This window comes from Pongo abelii, chromosome 5, assembly GCF_028885655.2.
Source record: "Pongo abelii isolate AG06213 chromosome 5, NHGRI_mPonAbe1-v2.0_pri, whole genome shotgun sequence".
NCBI lineage: Eukaryota > Metazoa > Chordata > Mammalia > Primates > Hominidae > Pongo > Pongo abelii.
The window spans coordinates 145,117,310-145,136,148 of record NC_071990.2 but is presented as its reverse complement, the minus strand read 5'-3'; the positions used below and the strand labels follow the sequence as shown (position 1 = coordinate 145,136,148).

Here is an 18,839-nt window from a genome sequence, read left to right as displayed (position 1 = left end):
TGTTGGCAGGAGTGATTTTGTACCCAGCTTGGCAAGCAGGGTATAGGCTGCGTTTCAGCCCCATTCTTCCCCACAGTCAATGCTCTTGAGCAGTGAACAACCTACACATCCTTCCATGGCTACCATGCTCAAGCTTTCTCATGGGGAAAGCCTAATGCCAGGTATCTATTCTCTTGACTTCTGGCCTCCCCTGCCTCCCTGAGGAAAGTTAAGGGCCAAGAAGAGTTGAATCAAACTAGATCATCCTAGAAGGGGAAACATGGAGGATGAGGCATTGCACTGACAAAGGGGAACTGCTAAATCTGGCTATGACTTCCCCATCCTGGACCGTGAGGATGGAGGTCTGGGGACCCCTCTCCAGCTGTCATGGAGCACTGCACTTGACTGCGATGGTTCCTTTGTGAAGGAACAACAGTAAATGAAGCTCCTTCCCTCTTTGCATTTGGACTATGGCTGATTTAATCCATGAGAGGGAAAGGGAGGGGCCTAGTAAGCAAGTTGACTGTGGAATTCTCACCGGTGTTGGCAAACGAACGGGGGATGCAGTGTCTTGGACCAGATTTAGACTAATCTAGAAAAATAAATAATGAGAACTTACCTGCACAGTACATGCTACTATAACATTATATTGATAGTCATATTTCTCTTACCATACCTCTCACTATCCCTTGTTTTTGGTTGTACTTCTTGAACCTCTGCTGAAGCTCTTATTTCATATGTAAGCTACCTAAACAGGTGCTTCTTGGCTCTCCTTGCATCTCTCCTCTCTCACTTTTTTTTTTTCCATCGATGATATGGTTACCAGGTTAATCTCTTTAAATGGTTTTCAGGATCTCACACTGGTACCCAAATATTTTCAACTGTTATCTACTGTTTAGAGGCTGTAGTTCAAGTGTCTGAGTTTTGTGATTCAAAGCCTTGCATAATAGGGTTCCGATATATCAATTTGGTCTCATCTCCTAGCTTTTAATTCCAGCGAAACTGAAAACTCACAGGGGGCATTCTCATCTCGATGCCTCTGCTCATCACATTTCTCCTGGTTGGAGTTTTTTTCACACTTTTTTTGCTAAGTCAAAATCTTATATAATCTTTAATACTATTTAATATTTCCCTTCTCACAAAGCCTCTCCTCACCTTTTTAACCCCTAGGGTCCTTCTCTCATCTTCTCTATTGTTATCTGGGATCATAATTTTATTTCCCTATGTTAGGTGATATTTTATTTTAAAATACTGATGACCTTGACTGTGAGTGCCCAAGGGCAAGGACCAAGTTGGCTACTTTTATGTGTCTTTTTTGTTGCCTGGCACAGGGTTTTGGACACAGAGCATGCTAAAATAAAATTTAAAAAGACTGAATCTTCCCTCTACCAGAAGATCCACCACAGCAAAATTCTTGGTGTTCTTAAAATATAACTTAAAATTGAAAAATGTTTTTTACATTTCATTCAACTTCTCAAAAGAAGTTCACCTAATTATAAAGGTAAATCATAAATCACAACCCCCAAAATGTATTTTATACAAATTAAAGCACATAAATATATAAACTGATATAGTAGTTTGTTGCTTTTTGTGTATGTTAGCATAGAGTTTTAAGTAGTATATACCTATAATACAAGCAGTGTCAGGAAATTTAGTCTTCTTCAAATAATTTTTTTTTTTTTCGAGACAGAGTCTCTGTCACCCAGGCTGGAGTGCAGTGGTACGATCTCAGGTCACTGCAACCTCGGCCTCCTGGGTTCAAGTGATTCTCATGCCTCAACCTACTGAGTAGCTGGGACTACAGGTGTGTGCCACCACGCCCGGCTAATTTTGTATTTTTAGTAGAGATGGGGTTTTGCCATGTTGGCCAGGCTGGTCTCAAACTTCTGACCTCAAGTGATCCACCCACCTCTGCCTCCCAAAGTGCCAGGATTACAGGCATGAGCCACTGCTCCCGGCCCCTCTTCAAATAATTTTTAGGTTAACTTTAAAAACCACAGATATTCCCTCTTTCAACTTCTGTTTTAAAACTGAAAAGCTAAATGTTAGAAATAAACTTTTCCCTTGAAGCCATTTAGGTAGTCATGAATACTGCTTAAAGTAAATAAATGTAAAATCTGTTAAACTTTTTGTTTTCTTGTATTTTTAAGCACAGCTTCTTTTTGAATTAATGCAATTCAGCAAACTTGCTTTTTCAGGAACAGAAAATCACCCCATGACTTGTAAAATACGTAATCTAGAAAATGCGTGAGAAGAGAGACCTTCCAAAGCTATGTCATGAGAGCGGAGTGTTATACAGCAGCATCTCTTCCAGTTTGTCCCCTGGGTGTTATATAACTCAAAGGTAATTAAAGGATTCAGGCTTGGATCGCAAATTCTAGCACACAAAGAGTAATCTAATGTGAAGACACCAAGCTTGCAGATGCTCCACGTTTCCAGCCAAGATAAAGAAAAACCCTTTGGATATGCAGATTATAACATCTACGTTAGTACTGTTGGACATCAATTTAGAAAAGATTCAATTTAGTCAAGGACATTGGCTTTGTCTGATATATCTCATTCCAGAAATGTGATTGTGCTCTATTGGCTGAAAACAGCAACTCTTAAAAAGTTTCTAAAAAACTTCAAAAATATTTGTTCGAAGAACTGGAACATAGACTTTTTTTTTCTAAATTGAAAACAAATGTCCACTTAGAAAGACTTAATGTACTTAAGAATCAATTGTATTGTGCAAACAATTTACCCCAAGAGGGACTGGATTTTTACTTAACAAAACGGTTCAATAAAGGTTTTAAAATGATTGGAAGATAAATAAACATTAAATAGTTAAAAACAAAAAGTAATTTATCTCATATTGCTTCTCAAGGACTTCAGTACTTTACGAGAGAGAACTATTCAAACAATACATTTATAGGTACATCTGTCTTTTCAATGGAAGCTATTAAGCACAAACATCAAGTCTCCGGTGTCCCACCAATATTACATTGGCTGATCAGTATGACCACTACACCATCTAGTGTCCACACTGTAAAACAGCAGCTAGGGAGCGCTTTTTCTCCAAGTCCATCTTTCTGAAAGCCATCCTCTAAACTGGCGTTTTGATTGTTCATCATCAAGAATATAAAGGACAGATCATTCATATAAAGACTAAGTCACATTATAACATTTCCAGGTGTGCTAGAAAATTAAGACATGGTGCTTATAAAAAAAAGTACACAAATTATGTAAAACGATGTTTAAAACCTAAAGATAGGAATATGATAAGTTATTTTTAAAAGACTTTTTGTAAAAGAGAAAGCTAAGATATCTCATTGAACTATGAACCATGGATAGAAATCATGATGTTCAAAGACTGTGTATAAACAATATGGAGAAATTAATTAGCAGATGTAAAGTAAAACATTAAAAACATGAAAATATATGCAAGAAAATAATTAACTGGCTGAAAATGTTTTTGGAGTGTTGATGATTATTTATTTGCCTATTTTTTGTTTATTATCTCTTAATTATGTTCCAAATGGAATATTTGTTACAATTAACTAGCCAAGTAAATATTGAGAAATCTAATCTGCTAGTCAACATCTAGGCATTCTGTATAGATAAAGGAAAATCTGGCCAAATTTCACAAGTCTATTAGTGTGTTAATTTTTACTTTGCGTAAAGGAGTGTATGAGGTTGTTGTTGTTGTTGTTGTTTTACACCATGCCTTTAGTTTTTAAAAAATCGGGGGAGAGGAGGAGAAGGCCAGCTGTTAGATTTAGAACAAAAATGAAATATTTATAGGAGACAGTGCTTAGTCCTTTGGGCTCTTGGAAAATACTCACATCAAATTTCCAACGTAACTATCTCAGAGCCACTGCTTTTTTTTTTAATGCCATCAAAAGAATATAAAAGTATTTTGAAAAGTTAAACACATTCCAGGGAATCATTTGCAAAATGATTCAACCTAAATAAAATACAGGTGATCATAAGAAGAAATTTCAAGCAAACTTAATGCCTCTCCTGAGTAGAAAAAAAAGTAGTTATAACTTTAAAAATCTAATTGCCTACTATGATAGGTATCAATGTTGAGAGACATCGAACCCACTTTTATGTTTAAAGAAAACTCTTTGAACAGGAACTTTTAAGGTAGCATGGAGGACAGACCTCCAATGGCCATGCCTTTGTACAATCCCTTAGCCTTGAGTGTAGATGGAACTTGTGACTTGTTTTTATTGATCGAATGTAGCAAAGGGAACAGGACACCACTCTGTGATTATGTTACATTATCTAAGACGCTGCCTTAGTGAACTAGAGACCGGGATTCTCCTTCCTGCCTTGAGGAACTGAGCAGCCACGCTGAGGAAGCCCACAGTGAGAGCCTCAAGCAGCTTCCAGTGAACAGCCAGCAAACGAGGGGCACTCAGCCACACAGCTGCACGAACTGAATCCTGCCTGCAGGTGTAATGAGCTTAAAACAAATTCTTCCCCAGTCAGGCTCCAGATGAGAACAGCTGACACCTTCAGTGTGACCTGGCAAGACCCTAAGCAGAGAACCCAGCTGAGCTGCTCGCAGGCTGCTGACCCATAGAACCTGTAACTTGTTTCAGCCACTAGGATTGTAGTAATTTGCTATGCAATAATAGAAGACAAAAACAGGTAGTATATTAAATAAAATTCACGATTCCATAAACAGTTATGGAGAACCAGACCCAGTTCTAGGCCTGGTGGAAATTTAGCCCTCAGAGTGCAGCTAAATGGAAGGACTAAGCTCCATACAAATATAAGAAAGGCAGGTAAGTGATTTAGTCCACAGTTTCAAGGATATCATAATTTAGTTGAAGAAAAACAGCCACATAATTAACTAAGATAATTGCCAACACAGGCACAAATAACACGATAGAATGCACAGAAAAAGATCCGTTATCAACAGAAACTTTTCCAAGCTACAGAAAGCCGAAATCAAAAATACTTAGAAAAAAAAAAAGAGGGAAGGAAAATTCATGGGTTCACAAAACTGGTTTGGAGGTAGGGCTGGCCTCAGGCTTAACTGCATCCATTCTCAAAGCTCAGAAATTGTCTAGGCTCTTCTCTCTTAACCTTCACAGTTGGGCTGGCTCCCATGGATGACAAACATAATAATGTAGCATCCAGGGACCTCCATGGAATAGAGAAGAAACTTCCATAAGACCTAGTGAAAGTCTCCATGCATCTCAATGGCCTGAATTGGATCACGGACACACCCTTAAACCAAGCACGCAGCCATTGATGATTGGCCAAAGCCAAGTAAAGCCCAGGAACAAAGAATGGGTCAATCTCTCCAAATCACATGGTTGATAATGTGGGGTAGAGGTGGTTTCCCCACAGGAATATAACACTAAGGCATTTTCAACAGATGTTTACCACATGACCCTACTAGTTCTGAGTGGGAAGATCATGAATGTAATATACAATGAAATGCAATATATAAGAAAATTATACATATACCCAGTGAAGGGTCTATGAGAACATTAGGTACTAGTCTTGCCAGTTTTGTAAGGACAGAATTATTTCAAATTAGAAAGTAAAAAACATTTCATTTTTTATTTTGGATTCTTATCTAATGATGACCAAACTTCCACAGATAAAAGACATTATGCTTCTAGAATTTGATGATAATAGATTCATAGCAGTAAGATTTGTGAATTTCAAAAGAAAATAAACCACTGTTGGCTGGGCACGGTGGCTCATGCCTGTAGTCTCAGCACTTTGGGAGGCCAAGGCAGGTGGATTGCTTGAGGTCAGGAATTTGAGACCGGCCTGGCCAACATGGCGAAACCCTGTCTCTACCAAAAATACAAAAATTAGCTGGGCGTGGTGGCATGTGCCTGTAATCCCAGCTACTTAGGAGGCTGAGGCATGAGGATTGCTTGAGCCGGGGAGGTGGAGGTTGCAATAAGCCTAGATAGTGCCACTGCACTCCAACCTGGGGCAATGGAGAGATTCTCCATCTCAAAAACAACAACGATCACAATGACAAAAAACAAACAAACAAACAAAAAAACACTGTTAGTGTTTGAGTATGAATCAATCTATAATAAACACATAGTCACAAACACTGACACACATTCTATTTAGAAAAAATATATAGTTGGGATATATTTGATGGAGGCATTAGACTCTAGTTTTGGTCAAGAAACTTTCAGATTCACTTCAGTGTTGAGGCTGTATATATTGATCAGATTGACTGAAAAATTGGCACAAGATCCAGAGAAACAGAGATGCTATTATCAAGAATTCAGCAAAGAGGGAAGGTGTCAGGATAAAATATGATGAGGGGAGAATTCAAGCCAGTGAGGAGCTAAACTGCAGAAGATATTTACATGGGGCAAAAAGAATTTCTTAGCAAAAAACGAAGTCTACAAACAACAAAAAATCTAAAAGATATTGGACCTGTAGTTACCTCCTAAAAAGAAATATAGAAGCAAGAAAGAGTAAAACAGATTTTTTGGTGAAAATCCTAATTGTGTGGCTTCCCATTTTTTAGCATATGTTTCAAAATAGGCTATGCTCCTCATAATCTGACATGTTGTTGGGACCAGTGTTTCATAAGAAATCAGTTCTGTAGATGGTAGAAGAATATCTAATATCTCCTACATAGAGATCTCCCATATGGTACATATTAATTTTCCAAGAACATGAACAGAATGTTATAAACCTAACATTAAAATAATACTGAAAGCAGGGCTCATAGGAGAAAAGACTGATTCTAAAGCAGGTACAGAGAAAACACAAGATGAGTCTGGAACGTCTTGTGGTCCCAGAAAGTAAGGAAATGATTTTTTTAAATGATGGGAGCATGGCAAATGGACACAGGAGTAAACTTGTACCAAACTCTCGATAGCCAATTGCACAACAATTTGGGCAACAAAATGAGTGATGATTGACTGGCCTGGGAAATATAGCAAGAACTCATCTCTATAAAAAATTTTTTAAAAAAATTAACCAGGTGTGGCAGTGCACACCTGTAGCCCCAGCTGCTCAGGAGGCTGAGGTAGGAGGATTGTTTGAGCTCAGTCAAGACTTTGAGGCTGCAGTGAGCTATGATTGCACCACTGCACCAGCCTGGGTGACAGAGCTGGAGGGTCTCTAAAAAAATAAATAAATAAAGTAATGATAGTAATGGATTATAGGATAAAGTAAATATCCATGAGACCACACTGATACAAATAAATAACTGAATGAATAAATAGCTCAGAAGTGGTAGCTCTTCATCGTAGTAGAATTCCAATGGATAAATGCAGAAGGAATGATAACTAGAAAGTCACCATCTGGCAAACACCGCAATGATAATTGTTACTAACAATGATAATTGTTAGTGGGATAATTGGCTAAATTTGAATGAGAGCTGCAGATTAGTTAGAAGTACTAGACTGTACTGCTCTTTACCTACATTCACTTCCTGATTTCCATCATTGTTCTACAGTTTTGTAAGATATTACCATTTGGGGAGTCCAGGTGAAGAGTATACAAGAACTCCACGTACTAGTTTTGCAGCAGCTAAAAGTTAAATGATCTTAAATTAGAAAGTTTTTTAAATTTCATGAAAAATAGGAATATAATTTGCCTCTTCGAGTCTCAGGGGCACTTGATAAACATCAATTACCACTTGCACAGCCATCCCTTAGGTTAGGGAATCAGGGCAATTGTCTTCAGCCTGAATTTTGGAGGAAGAGGAGGAGTCCGGGAAGGGATTTGCAATAAGGCAGCGTCTCCACTGTCAAAAGTGTGCTCAATAAGATAGAGTCCCCCTGCCAGAACGAGTCGATGAACCTGCTACTTCTCCACTTGCACATGCAACTCACGCTGGCCATGGCTGCTGTACAAAGGATTGATCTTCATAAAAAAGGTGTTGGGATTAGGGAAGGAGAGCAAGGGGGGGACAGGGAGAGCCCCAGGAGAGTGGGGAGGGGCCTGCCACACCTGGGGTGAGTTGCCTGTCACCTCATCAGGACCAGCTCTGGGAGCTGAACTGAAAAGGCACAAAACTGCCAATCGATAGAAAGCTATTGATAGAACATTTTCATGGCTGTATTTGAAATGCAGTCGATGTCACCCCCCAAAAACAATAATATTTACTTCCATGTCACTGGCAAGTTTGTTACTCCTCATCTCACATTTTAATCTCCAGCACAGTGAGAGAAGCCGAAGTACAAACCCTGCATAAGATGACTGTGAGTACAAAGACATTTGTGATTAGGGCCAGCGAGTGGCTGAATGGAAAAACAAATGGGGCTCCACCTGTGACTCAGACCAACAGCAACCTCGTTTCTGAATATCAGCAAAGCAAATCATTATTTTTAAAAATGTCATGCACACAATATTTTAAATTCTTAAATGTTATGATGCCATGAATGCTGATCTTTGGTTAAATCTGATTTGAGCCTAACACACTTAAGGGAAACAGAATCTGTTAAGAGCAGAGAATAAGGAGAAAAACAATGAAATTGACCTCAAAGGATTGGACTGGGGCTTTTATTATTTAGGTTCCTAGATTTAAACATTTTTTATAGTAATGTTTACTCATTCAAAAACATCTACTGAATCGAATGCTGTGAACTGGTTGTCAAAAATGAAAATCTCCTGGTCTGGTGGAGATTTCTTTAAGACATTCCACCATATAACTTATCATACACAGCATTTCTCAAATCTTCAGTCATTTGAATAGCATTTCTCAGACTTTTGCCATATCTGCACATCAATTATACTTTTATCTGCTGGATATTTCTCCTTAAGTCACTTCATTTTCTCCAATGTTATTGTAAAAGAAGCATTTATGCAACCACTAAGAATGGGAAAGACACATCACTTGCCATAAGTGGAAGTGAATTATGCATGTAAATAAATATTTAAAAAACAGGTATGTCTATCTATATTCCGTATAAAAATATCTCACATACCACCAGTGGTACGTAGGCCACAGTTTGGAAAATATGGCAATATAATCTAAATAATATAAGTACATCAAAATTTTCAGGATGTACTCCCCACATACAAGAAAGGTTTAAAATCAGAGAACAGACTGAGGCCATTTTAGAGATGGAATGTGTAGTCAGAATAAACACAATTGTGCGACTGTCGCAAATAAGCCCCAGATCTCATTGGCTTGACACCACAAAAATGGATTTCTCAATTACATAAAGTCCATTGTGGGCCACATGATTCTCCAAGGAGGCTGTTGCCATGGTGACTCAGAGTTGAGGCCAATGGTGGCTCCACCATCCTATGGCTATGATTCCTGAACTTGTGGCCTCCTCAGTTGATGAGGTGAAGAAAGAAAGCCTGGAGAATTATGCACGAGCTTCTCACTGTCTCAGCCCACAAGTAACACACCTCTTTCCCTCACAGCCCACACTGGCTGGAACCAATCACATAGCCCTGCCTAACTGCAAGGGAGGCCAGAAAGTGCAACACTTTCTCATGGTCACGGGTGAGCACTAAACATCTCTCCAAATATGGGTTGGGAAGATTAAGAGACTAGTCCAGAAGAAAACAGTCTCCAGGGAGAAATATATTTGGGAATAGGAATCAAGAAAGCAACCAAGAGAGCAGAACTGAGTGGATGAGAGGAATTGTCAGACCACATCTGCAGCTCTGATTAATCAAATCCGAAATGTGCCCGTTGATCTATTATTCCGTAGAAATACTGGAATCACCAGCTCAATAACAAGAGGAATGTAAATAATACCATACTTGCATGGATAATTCTCCTCTGCTCATACCTTCATTCAGGTCAACATAGATCTATCATACTCCTACAGTGTATAAGGGACGTGCTAAGCTTGAAGTACATTCATTCTAAAAATCAAAATACAAAGGCATAGGAAGACTAAGAAAATTTCATAAACCTTCATTAAATTATCAGAAATATCTGAGATTCTCAGCTCCATTTATAAAGAAACCAGAGTTACAATTCTTCCATTACTGATTGCTTTCTGGATTGAATATTTGAACTCTGTTTCAGTGATTCCTCTTGCTTATATGTGGGAGGAAGTCCCCCTACCCTGAGCCAGCAGCTGGAGCATAGCCTGAACACACAGGTTCTCCCTCCTTAAGTGTTGGGCCCTAGATTCAAGGTTTGAGTACCATAGCCTTGATCAGCAGGGAGAACTAACTACTTAGTTTCCACAGCTTTGCTTACTGCCTCTAAAGATAGACATTAACACCTTATTTTTGAATATTAATTTAGAGTTTACGAGGGCCCTATAACCTTAATTCATCTCATCTCTGTAACAATCCTGTGAAGTAAGAATTATGGTACCCATTTAAGGGAGGAGAAAACTCTGGGAACTCAGGGGACAATCCTTTGGTGGTATCTCTAGTTGGTGGCAAAACCAGGCCTGGGATTCTGTTCCCTTAACTCTGAGTGTCGCTACTCAGTGGTTTTGTATTTCCAAGGAAGAAGGCCTGGATATTATGGTTTTTTAAAAATCAAGGTAAAGGAAAATATGTAACAACAGAAAATAAGTGTTTATAATGTCACAGTGAATTTAGAAAGGGTAAAATTGTGTATGTGATTATAATGATAATTTGTGAAAAGATGCATAGCGACTATACCAAAATTCTCTCCAGGGCATGACAGAGTCGTGGGAATCGCTGGAACCTTTCTAGAGGTAAAGTTTGACGCTCAATGCTTCGATTGTTTCTGTTTTTAAAACCCCTTCTCTTCTCTCCCCAATCTCAGAGCATACTTTAAACCTCGATACATCTAAGGATTACACAGACAGGTCAAAAGTTTCACAGAGCAAACAACAAAGAGGGAAGTTCATTCCTCAACTCAGTACCCCAGCGTAGGGAAGGTTCTAGCTGATGCAGACTGGCATTTCAAAATCAAAGACAGGGGCGGGGGCGGTGGCTCACACCTGTAATCCCAGCACTTTGAGAGGCAGAGGTGGGTGGATCACCTGAGGTCAGGAGTTCGAGACCAGCCTGACCAATATGGTGAAACCCTGTCTCTATTAAAAATACGAAAATTCGCCAGGCGTGGTGGCGTGTGCCTGTAGTTCCAGCTACTCAGGAGGCTGAGACAGAAGAATCACTTGAACCCAGGAGGTGGAGGTTGCAGTGAGCTGAGATCATGCCATGGCACTCCAGCCTGGACGACAGAGCAAGACTCTGTCTCAAAATAAATAAATAAATAAATAAAAATCAATAAAAAATAAAAAATCAAAGACCAAAGCCTGTATGGAGACAACTATAGGAGAAAGTGTCTCTTCTCTCTAAATGAGAGAACGAGAGAGGGAGGGAACCATGAATTTTGCGCATATCTAAACTTTTGGGGGTTTTCAAAAGCCAAACACACTTAAACCACATCTGCAGCTTTCACAATGACTCCAGAATACTTGGGGCGCTAAAGTCACTTTGGTGATTCGAGGTAGTGAATTAAAGAAGTGAAAGTGTTACAGCGACAAGAGATGCCACTGCTCTGGGAAAGACACAGAAAGGAACGCGACGTGTAGATGATGAGGAACACAGAACTGAGTGTGTGGCTGCTAATGGCTTTAGACAAATCATCTACAGAGACACTTCAAAAGGAAATTCTGAACCAAATGGAATGGGTCAAACTTATTTGGATCCTGATCCAAACATTCATTGATGAGACAATGGGGGAAATTTGAATGCTGACTGACTAGCTAATATTATTAATGTTAAATTTCTTTTAGTATGATAATGGCACTGTGGGTTTTTTTTTTTAAAGTCCTTATTCTTTAGTATTACATGCTGAAATATTTATAAGAAAAATAATATGATGTCTGGAATTTATTTTAAAATATTCTGAGGTTGGGGAAGGCAAGCAGATAGGCATGAGGAAGAAACAATTTTGACTATGAGTTAGTAACAGGGACAGGGACCGTGTGCATGAGGGATCATTAGACTATTCTATCTACTTTTGGTTTATATTTAAGTTTTACTAAAAAATGGCTGGACACAGTGGCTCACATCTGTAATCCCAGCACTCTGGAAAGCCAAGGCAGGAGGATTGCTTGAAGCCAGCAGTTCAACATCAGCCTGGGCAACATAGTAAGACCCCTGTCTCTACAAAACAACAACAACAACAAAAGAATAGCTGGGCATGGTGGCATGTGCCTGTAGTCCCAGCTACTTGTGAGGCTGAGGTGGGAGGATAGCTTGAGCCCAGGAGTTGGAGGCTGCAGTGAGCTATGATTGTACCACTGAACTCCAGCCTGGCAACAGAGTGAGACCCTGTCTCTAAAAAAAATACAAAATAAGTAAATAATGATAATAATAAAATAAACTGGCCAGATGTAGTGGTTCATGCCTGTAATCCCAGCCACTTTGGGAGGCTGAGGCAGGAGGATTGCTTGAGGCCTGGAGTTCAAGGCCAGCTTGGGCAACATAGCGAGATGCTATCTCTACAAAAAAATAGAAAAATTAGCAGGGTATGATGTTGTGCACCAGAAGGCCTAGCTACTCAGAAAGCTAAGGCGGGAGGATTGCTTGAGCCCAGAAGTTGGAGGCTGGTGATCAGCCCTTCATGTGTCTCATTGGGACCTAAGGATAACCCCCCACAAGCCTCCTGATTTCCACCCTACCCATTCCCCTACCCTCTATTTCCAACACAGCAGCAAAGTGAATGCTTTTTAAAAATTATCTGTAGGTCAGTTCACTCCTCTGCTCAGGACCCTGCACAGACTCCCCTTCCTGCCCAAAGAGAAAGCCCACAAGACCCTGCCCTCACTCCACCCTGCAGCAACCACAGGCCAGATCCAGCTTGGCAGGCTCCATTCTGGGGCCTTCCTACCTCCTTTACCTGGAATGCTCTTCCCCCATCATCCACTGGTTTTCTGCTCCAGGACTCTGTTCACTTATCACCATCTCAGCAGAGCTGCCCCTGCCCACCTAATGCTCCTGCCTCATGCCCACCAGTTTTTGGCACTCTTTTTTTTTTTTTGAGATGGAGTCTCACTCTGTCGCCCAGGCTGGAGTGCAGTGGCATGATCTTGGCTCACTGCAAGCTCTGCCTCCCGGGTTCACGCCATTCTCCTGCCTCAGCCTCCCGTGTAGCGCCCGCCACCACGCCCGACTAATTTTTTGTATTTTTAGCAGAGACGGGGTTTCACCGTGTTAGCCAGGATGGTCTCAATCTCCTGACCTCGTGATCCACCCACCCCGGACTCCCAAAGTGCTGGGATTACAGGCGTGAGCCACCGCACCCGGCCTGGCACTCTTGAATTTCCCCTGCTGCTGTACTTTTTCTTTTTTCTACTTACTTTTTCCACTTTCTAACATATTATATATTTATGTATGATGTGTATCCCTTATTTTCTGTATCTGAGCAGAGAGAATTTAATCTTGGCTAGGCTCGCTGATATCCTGCACGTACCCAGAACAATGCCTAGCATGTAGTAGGTGCTCATTAAAATGAGAAGAATGAGAGAATGGATTCGTGAAGGCTGATTTTCATTCCATTCCAGCCACTTGCAACCACAAAATTCATCAAACATATCTATTGGCTTGAACTGCCATTCTTGCTAGAAGAATCTGCTGATGGTGATCAATGTTTTATACCACCATTTTATTGGTTTTACTACATTGTAAAACCAATGTTTTACACCTTTTCCTTTGTAGAAAAGGGGAGCATCTCTACTTGTGATCACTATTCATGTATCTGGAGAAAAATACCAATCAATACATTTCCCATTATACTTCCCACATAGAAGGTTTTCATTTTGCTGAGGTTGCAGTTGTTATTTTAGGGCCTGTTACTGTTTGTGACTTTGCCATTTAGATTCTGCCAAAGGCTCTGTTTCTGATCAGCAGGCCTTCCGAGAACTGCCGTCCGATCAGCCAGCGGCATTTACCAGGCACCTTCTCAGGGTGCTGAGCCCTTACATGATGCAAAGCACAGTCGAGGCCTCGTCAGCAGCTCAGCCATAACATGCTTCATGTCCCACATGATTCACCTCTTGATCTTTCACTGTTTCATGGAGGGAAATTTTAAATCCAGGCTTCCCCCTCTAATGAATTCCCATAAATGTGCATGGGTGTTAAAAATACAAAATCCTAGCAAATGTTTTATATGATATAACAGCAGACTCCAATCCAGCAAAATAAAATAAATAAAATGACTAATCATGTTATAACTGTTTACTTAATTTTTACTCTTGGGCATTATTAATTATGTGCACCTGGCCAACTTATTTTATTATTAACTTATTTTGTATTAGTTTTTAGAGACAGGTTCTCACTCTGTTGCCAAGGTTAGAGTGCAGTGGTATATATATATATATATATATATATATATATATATATATATGCACACACACACACATATACACACACACATATATGCACATACACATATAAATAAGACAGACTAAAAACTTAAAAAAGTAAACAGTTTAACAATTTTCTAAAGCATTTCAATAACCTGTTTGAGTTCTCTTAGCTCACGTGAAGTAAAATTCCATAGACAGAAGTATAATTAACTTTTAATTATTTATTTATTTGAGACAGGATCTCACTCTGTCACCCAGATTAGAGTGCAGTGACACAATCTCAGCTCACTGCAGCCTCGACCTCAAGGGTTCCAGAAATCCTCCCACCTCAACTTCCCAAATAGCTGGGACCACAGGTGTGTGCCACCACACCCTGCTAATTTTTTGTATTTTTTTTTTTTTTGTAGAGACAGGGTTTCACCATGTTGCCCAGGCTGGTCTGAACTCTAAAGCTCAAGTGATCCACCTGCCTTGTCCTCCCAAAGTGCTGGGATTACAGGCATGAGCCACAGTGCGCAGCCAGAATAAATATATTTTAATGTTAGGAAAAAGCACTTGCTGCTGATGATTTTGCAGAAAAATAAGAGAATATGATGCTTATGTTGATGGAATCTTACTGATTCCCTAAATACTGTGTCAAGAGAAAGAACACAGGGTTTCTTCTTTTTTCTGTTGTTTTTTTTTGAGATGGAGTTTGTGTCACCCAGGCTGGAGTGCAGTGGCGCGATCTTGGCTCACTGCAATCTCCGCCTCCTGGGTTCAAATAATTCTCCTGCCTCAGCCTCCCGAGTACCTGGAACTACAGGTGTGTGCCACCATGCCCAGCTTAATTTTTTGTATTTTTAGTAGAGACGCAGTTTCACCATGTTCGCCAGGATGGTCTCGATCTCCTGACCTCGTGATCCACCCACCTTGGCCTCTGAAAGTGCTGGGATTACAGGCTTGAGCCCCCGGGTTTCTTCTCTTGATAAAAAGCCTATAGTGCCCTGTCTCCCACGTAACTGGTTTACATACTTTTGAACCACTCTCTGCATTTGGGTCATTGGAACACTTTACTGCTAATTTTTTCATCTGTTTCTTTCCTCCTTGTTGCTTTTTTTAAAAAAAGAATTGTGATAAAAAATACTTAAAATAAATTTACTACATCAACCATTTTTATGTGTACAATTTAGTGGCATTACGTACATTCACCACTGTTTCCAGAACTTTTCATCAACCCAAACAGAAACTCCAAACCTGTTAAACAATAACTCCTTTTCTCCCCTTTCCTCCAGCCCCTAGAAGCTTATACTCTATTTTCTGTCTCTAGGAATTTGCCTATTCTAGGTAAATCCTCTGCGTGGAATCATACAATATTTGTCCATCTGTGTCTGGCTTATTTCATTGAGCAGAACGTTTTCAAGCCATGTTGCAGCATATGTTCCTCTTTATGGCTGGATAATACTCATGTACATAAATACCATATTTTGTTAATTCAACTACTCATTACCTTTTAGGAATAACTGTGGATGATGTATTTCCAATGCCTTAGATATGTTCTTTAATGTGCTTTTTTCTTTCACAATGAGACTCTGTGGCATGAATTGTATACACATAAATTTTAAGACAGGATTATTACCCTTGAAACTCAGAGTCACACCGGAGAGGCAGTCAAGTGATATAGTTTGGATATTTGTCCCCACCCAAATCTCATGTTAAATTGTAATCCCCAGTGCTCGAGGTGGGGCCTGGTGGGAGGTGTTTGCGTCACGGGAGCAGAATCCTCATGGTTTGGTGCTGTCTTTGCAATAGTGAGTGAGTTCTCGTGAGACCTGGTCACTTAAAAGTAAGTGGCACCTCCAACCCAATCTCTGGCTCTCTTGCTCCTGCTCTGGCCGTGTGACGGGCCTGCTTCCCCTTTGCTTTCCAGCCTCATTGTAAGCTTCCTGAGGCCTGGGGAGGCCAAGCAGATGCCAGCACCATGCTTCCTATACAGCCTGCAGAACTGTGAGCCAATTAAACCTCTTTTCTTTCTAAATTACCCAGTCTCAGGTATTTATTTATAGCAGTGCAAGAATGGCCTAATACATCAAGTAAACAGATTATTCCAACACAACAGAGAGCACTGTGACAAGGCTACGAGGTCACAAAGGGAAGAACAAGGAACTCTGGCTGACGGCATAGAGTTTTCAGTGAAGCAACAACATCTGACTAGGGTTTTGAAGAATGAGCAGAAGCTCTGTGTCAAATGAAGAAGAGACGAGAGGCCCTCCAAGCACAGGAACCACTCATGTCAAGACATAGGGCAAAAAGAGAGGACGTATTTGGAGAACAGAGAGTAACTGAAGGCTATCATTCAATTAGTGATAGTCTTCAAGGAGGTTAACACCAAAGGCAACCTGAATTTCCTCAGACTTCATGAGCTGGCGGTGAAGGGTGAGATCACACAAGCAGTAATAACCCAGCTCTCCCTGGCTCACTGCCTTACTTACTGGCCTTCTGGTACCCAGCAAAGCTGTCCCCATGAATTTGGGAGTCTCCATTCCTGTCCTTCCACTCCCCTCAAACGTCCTTTCATTCAAGGTCACGTGGTAACTTGACTCCTCTCACCACTACTCCTGTGGGAATGCAGAGGCCAGGCCAGAGCCTGTGGGTGCTGCCCTCCCCAGAGACTTCATTATGCCCAGCTCCAGGGAGGACTGACTGGAGGAGGGGACCAGGCATCTCCCCTGCACTCTAAGCCCACAGCAACCCTGTATACCAGCCTGTATTAACCTTGCAACGCCTTCCTCCAAAAGGCTGAGACTTCAACCATGGGACCTGGGTGGTGATCACTAAAAAATTTCTTCCTGAAAGTTCTTCTCCAACAACTTCTCACATTCAGTTATTCATTCAACAAACATTAAGCAACAGCCTAGTCTTTTGGGCTCTGGAGACCGAGTTAAAAAGGAGACAGTGGGCCCCTGCCCCCACTTCTCGACAGGTCACCGCATCTTGAGTGCTAAGACTGTCATCACAGGGTGAGGAGGCGAACTGAGCTCAGAGGGGTAGAACCTCCTGAAAGGGCAGAACGGTTCAAGCATCCCGCCAAGGTCAGAAGGTCAGTGCCTACTGCATCTTCCTCTCCTTCAGTCCCTGCTTGTGTTTGAGGTATGTGGGGCCTGGCCCAGGCTGGCAGCCAGTGAAGCCTATCTGGTCCTAAGACTAATCAGCCCAGCCCAGCAGCCAGCTTCAGGAGTCTGGCCAGTTTATTACTTAAAGCCCCCCTGAGTCCTTGCTGGTTCTAAGCCTAGAACTCCTGTCAACTCTTGACATTACCCTCCTCCAACTCTCCTACCTAACACACACACACACACACACACACACACACAGCCCTCTACTTTGCATTTTATATCCCAATCCCCCAGAGTTCCTCACTATTTCCCAAAATAAAGTCCTTATATGCCCTCTCATCTGTGCATCCAAGCTGCTACCCTTGGTTGGAACAAGTTCCTCTCCCTCCGCAGCGAGCACCTACTTGATCCTTCATGACAGCTTAGGTATCCAATACCTCCTCTGGGTGACCTCTCTTGGCAATCCCAGTCTAGGTCAGTTCTCCCTCCTACTATAGCCCATATTACATTATGTTGAAATGTAACCTAAATGAACTAGTCAAAGATCTGTTTACACCAAAATAAGCACCCAGACACAGCAACTAATGGTATCTTACTCATTGCTGTCCAAATAGTAGAGTCTCATTCAGAGCTGATTAAATGAATGAGTGGGTAAATGGTAGAATCAAAGTGGAAGAGCTCAAGACAGTTGCCACAAACTAGGCTGGGTTTCTTGTCATTTTTAACTTGCTACCAGTAAATCACATGGCTTATGGATGAATTAGACTAATTTAAAGATACAGAATCAAATACTTGGTTCAGTTTCTAATCAATGAATTGACTGATCAGATCAATCCATTGCAACTGCAGGGCTCTGTTTGTAAAGACAGAAATTCTACAAGACACTTTTCTTCAAAATCCTTTCTGTGAGTACTGAGTTATTTAATTAAGGACAGATTTTAATTTTTAAAACCTAGTGAATTATATTTTCATAAATAATACCATACAATTATTACTAAAAATGTTTAAAAAACACCAAGTATCTGTTTTCCCGAAACAACTCCCAAATGTGCAAGAAATTTACAACTTATGTTTTCATAACAATCCTCATAATCCCTATTCTCAATTTTTGTTCTAGTATTGAAAAATAACAGCTGGGCACGGTGGCTCACACCTGTAATCCCAGCCCTTTGGGAGGCCCAGGCAGGTGGATTACCTGAGGTTGGGATTTCAAGACCATCCTGATCAACATGAAGAAATCCCGTCTCTACTAGAAACACAAAAATTAGCTAGGTGTGATGGTGCATGCCTGTAACCCCAGCTACTCGGAAGGCTGAGGCAGGAGAATCGATTGAACCTGGGAGGCAGAGGTTGCAGTGAGCTGAGATCGCACCATTGCACTCCAGCCTGGGCAACAAGAGCAAAACTCTGTCTCAAAAAAAAAAAAAAAAAAAGAAAAGAAAAATCACTGGTATTTTTATTGATATTTCTAGTACTAGAAAATAACTGGTATACTTAACAATATTTGTTA

At 40.7% G+C, this 18,839-nt stretch overlaps 1 protein-coding gene and 2 long non-coding RNA genes across 6 annotated transcripts in view; 2 read left to right on the top strand and 1 right to left on the bottom strand.

Annotated features, from left to right (window-relative positions):
• PHACTR2 (phosphatase and actin regulator 2) overlaps positions 1-18,839 on the bottom strand; it is a 298,625-nt gene that overhangs the window by 257,079 nt on the left and 22,707 nt on the right. The window lies entirely within an intron of this gene.
• Positions 9,163-11,289, top strand: LOC129060093 (uncharacterized). The gene is made up of 3 exons (XR_008526514.2): positions 9,163-9,427; positions 10,570-10,610; positions 10,979-11,289. It is a non-coding gene; the product is annotated as an uncharacterized LOC129060093 (long non-coding RNA).
• Positions 16,234-18,751, top strand: LOC112133774 (uncharacterized). Its single transcript, XR_008526513.2, has 3 exons — positions 16,234-17,316; positions 18,179-18,234; positions 18,447-18,751. It is a non-coding gene; the product is annotated as an uncharacterized LOC112133774 (long non-coding RNA).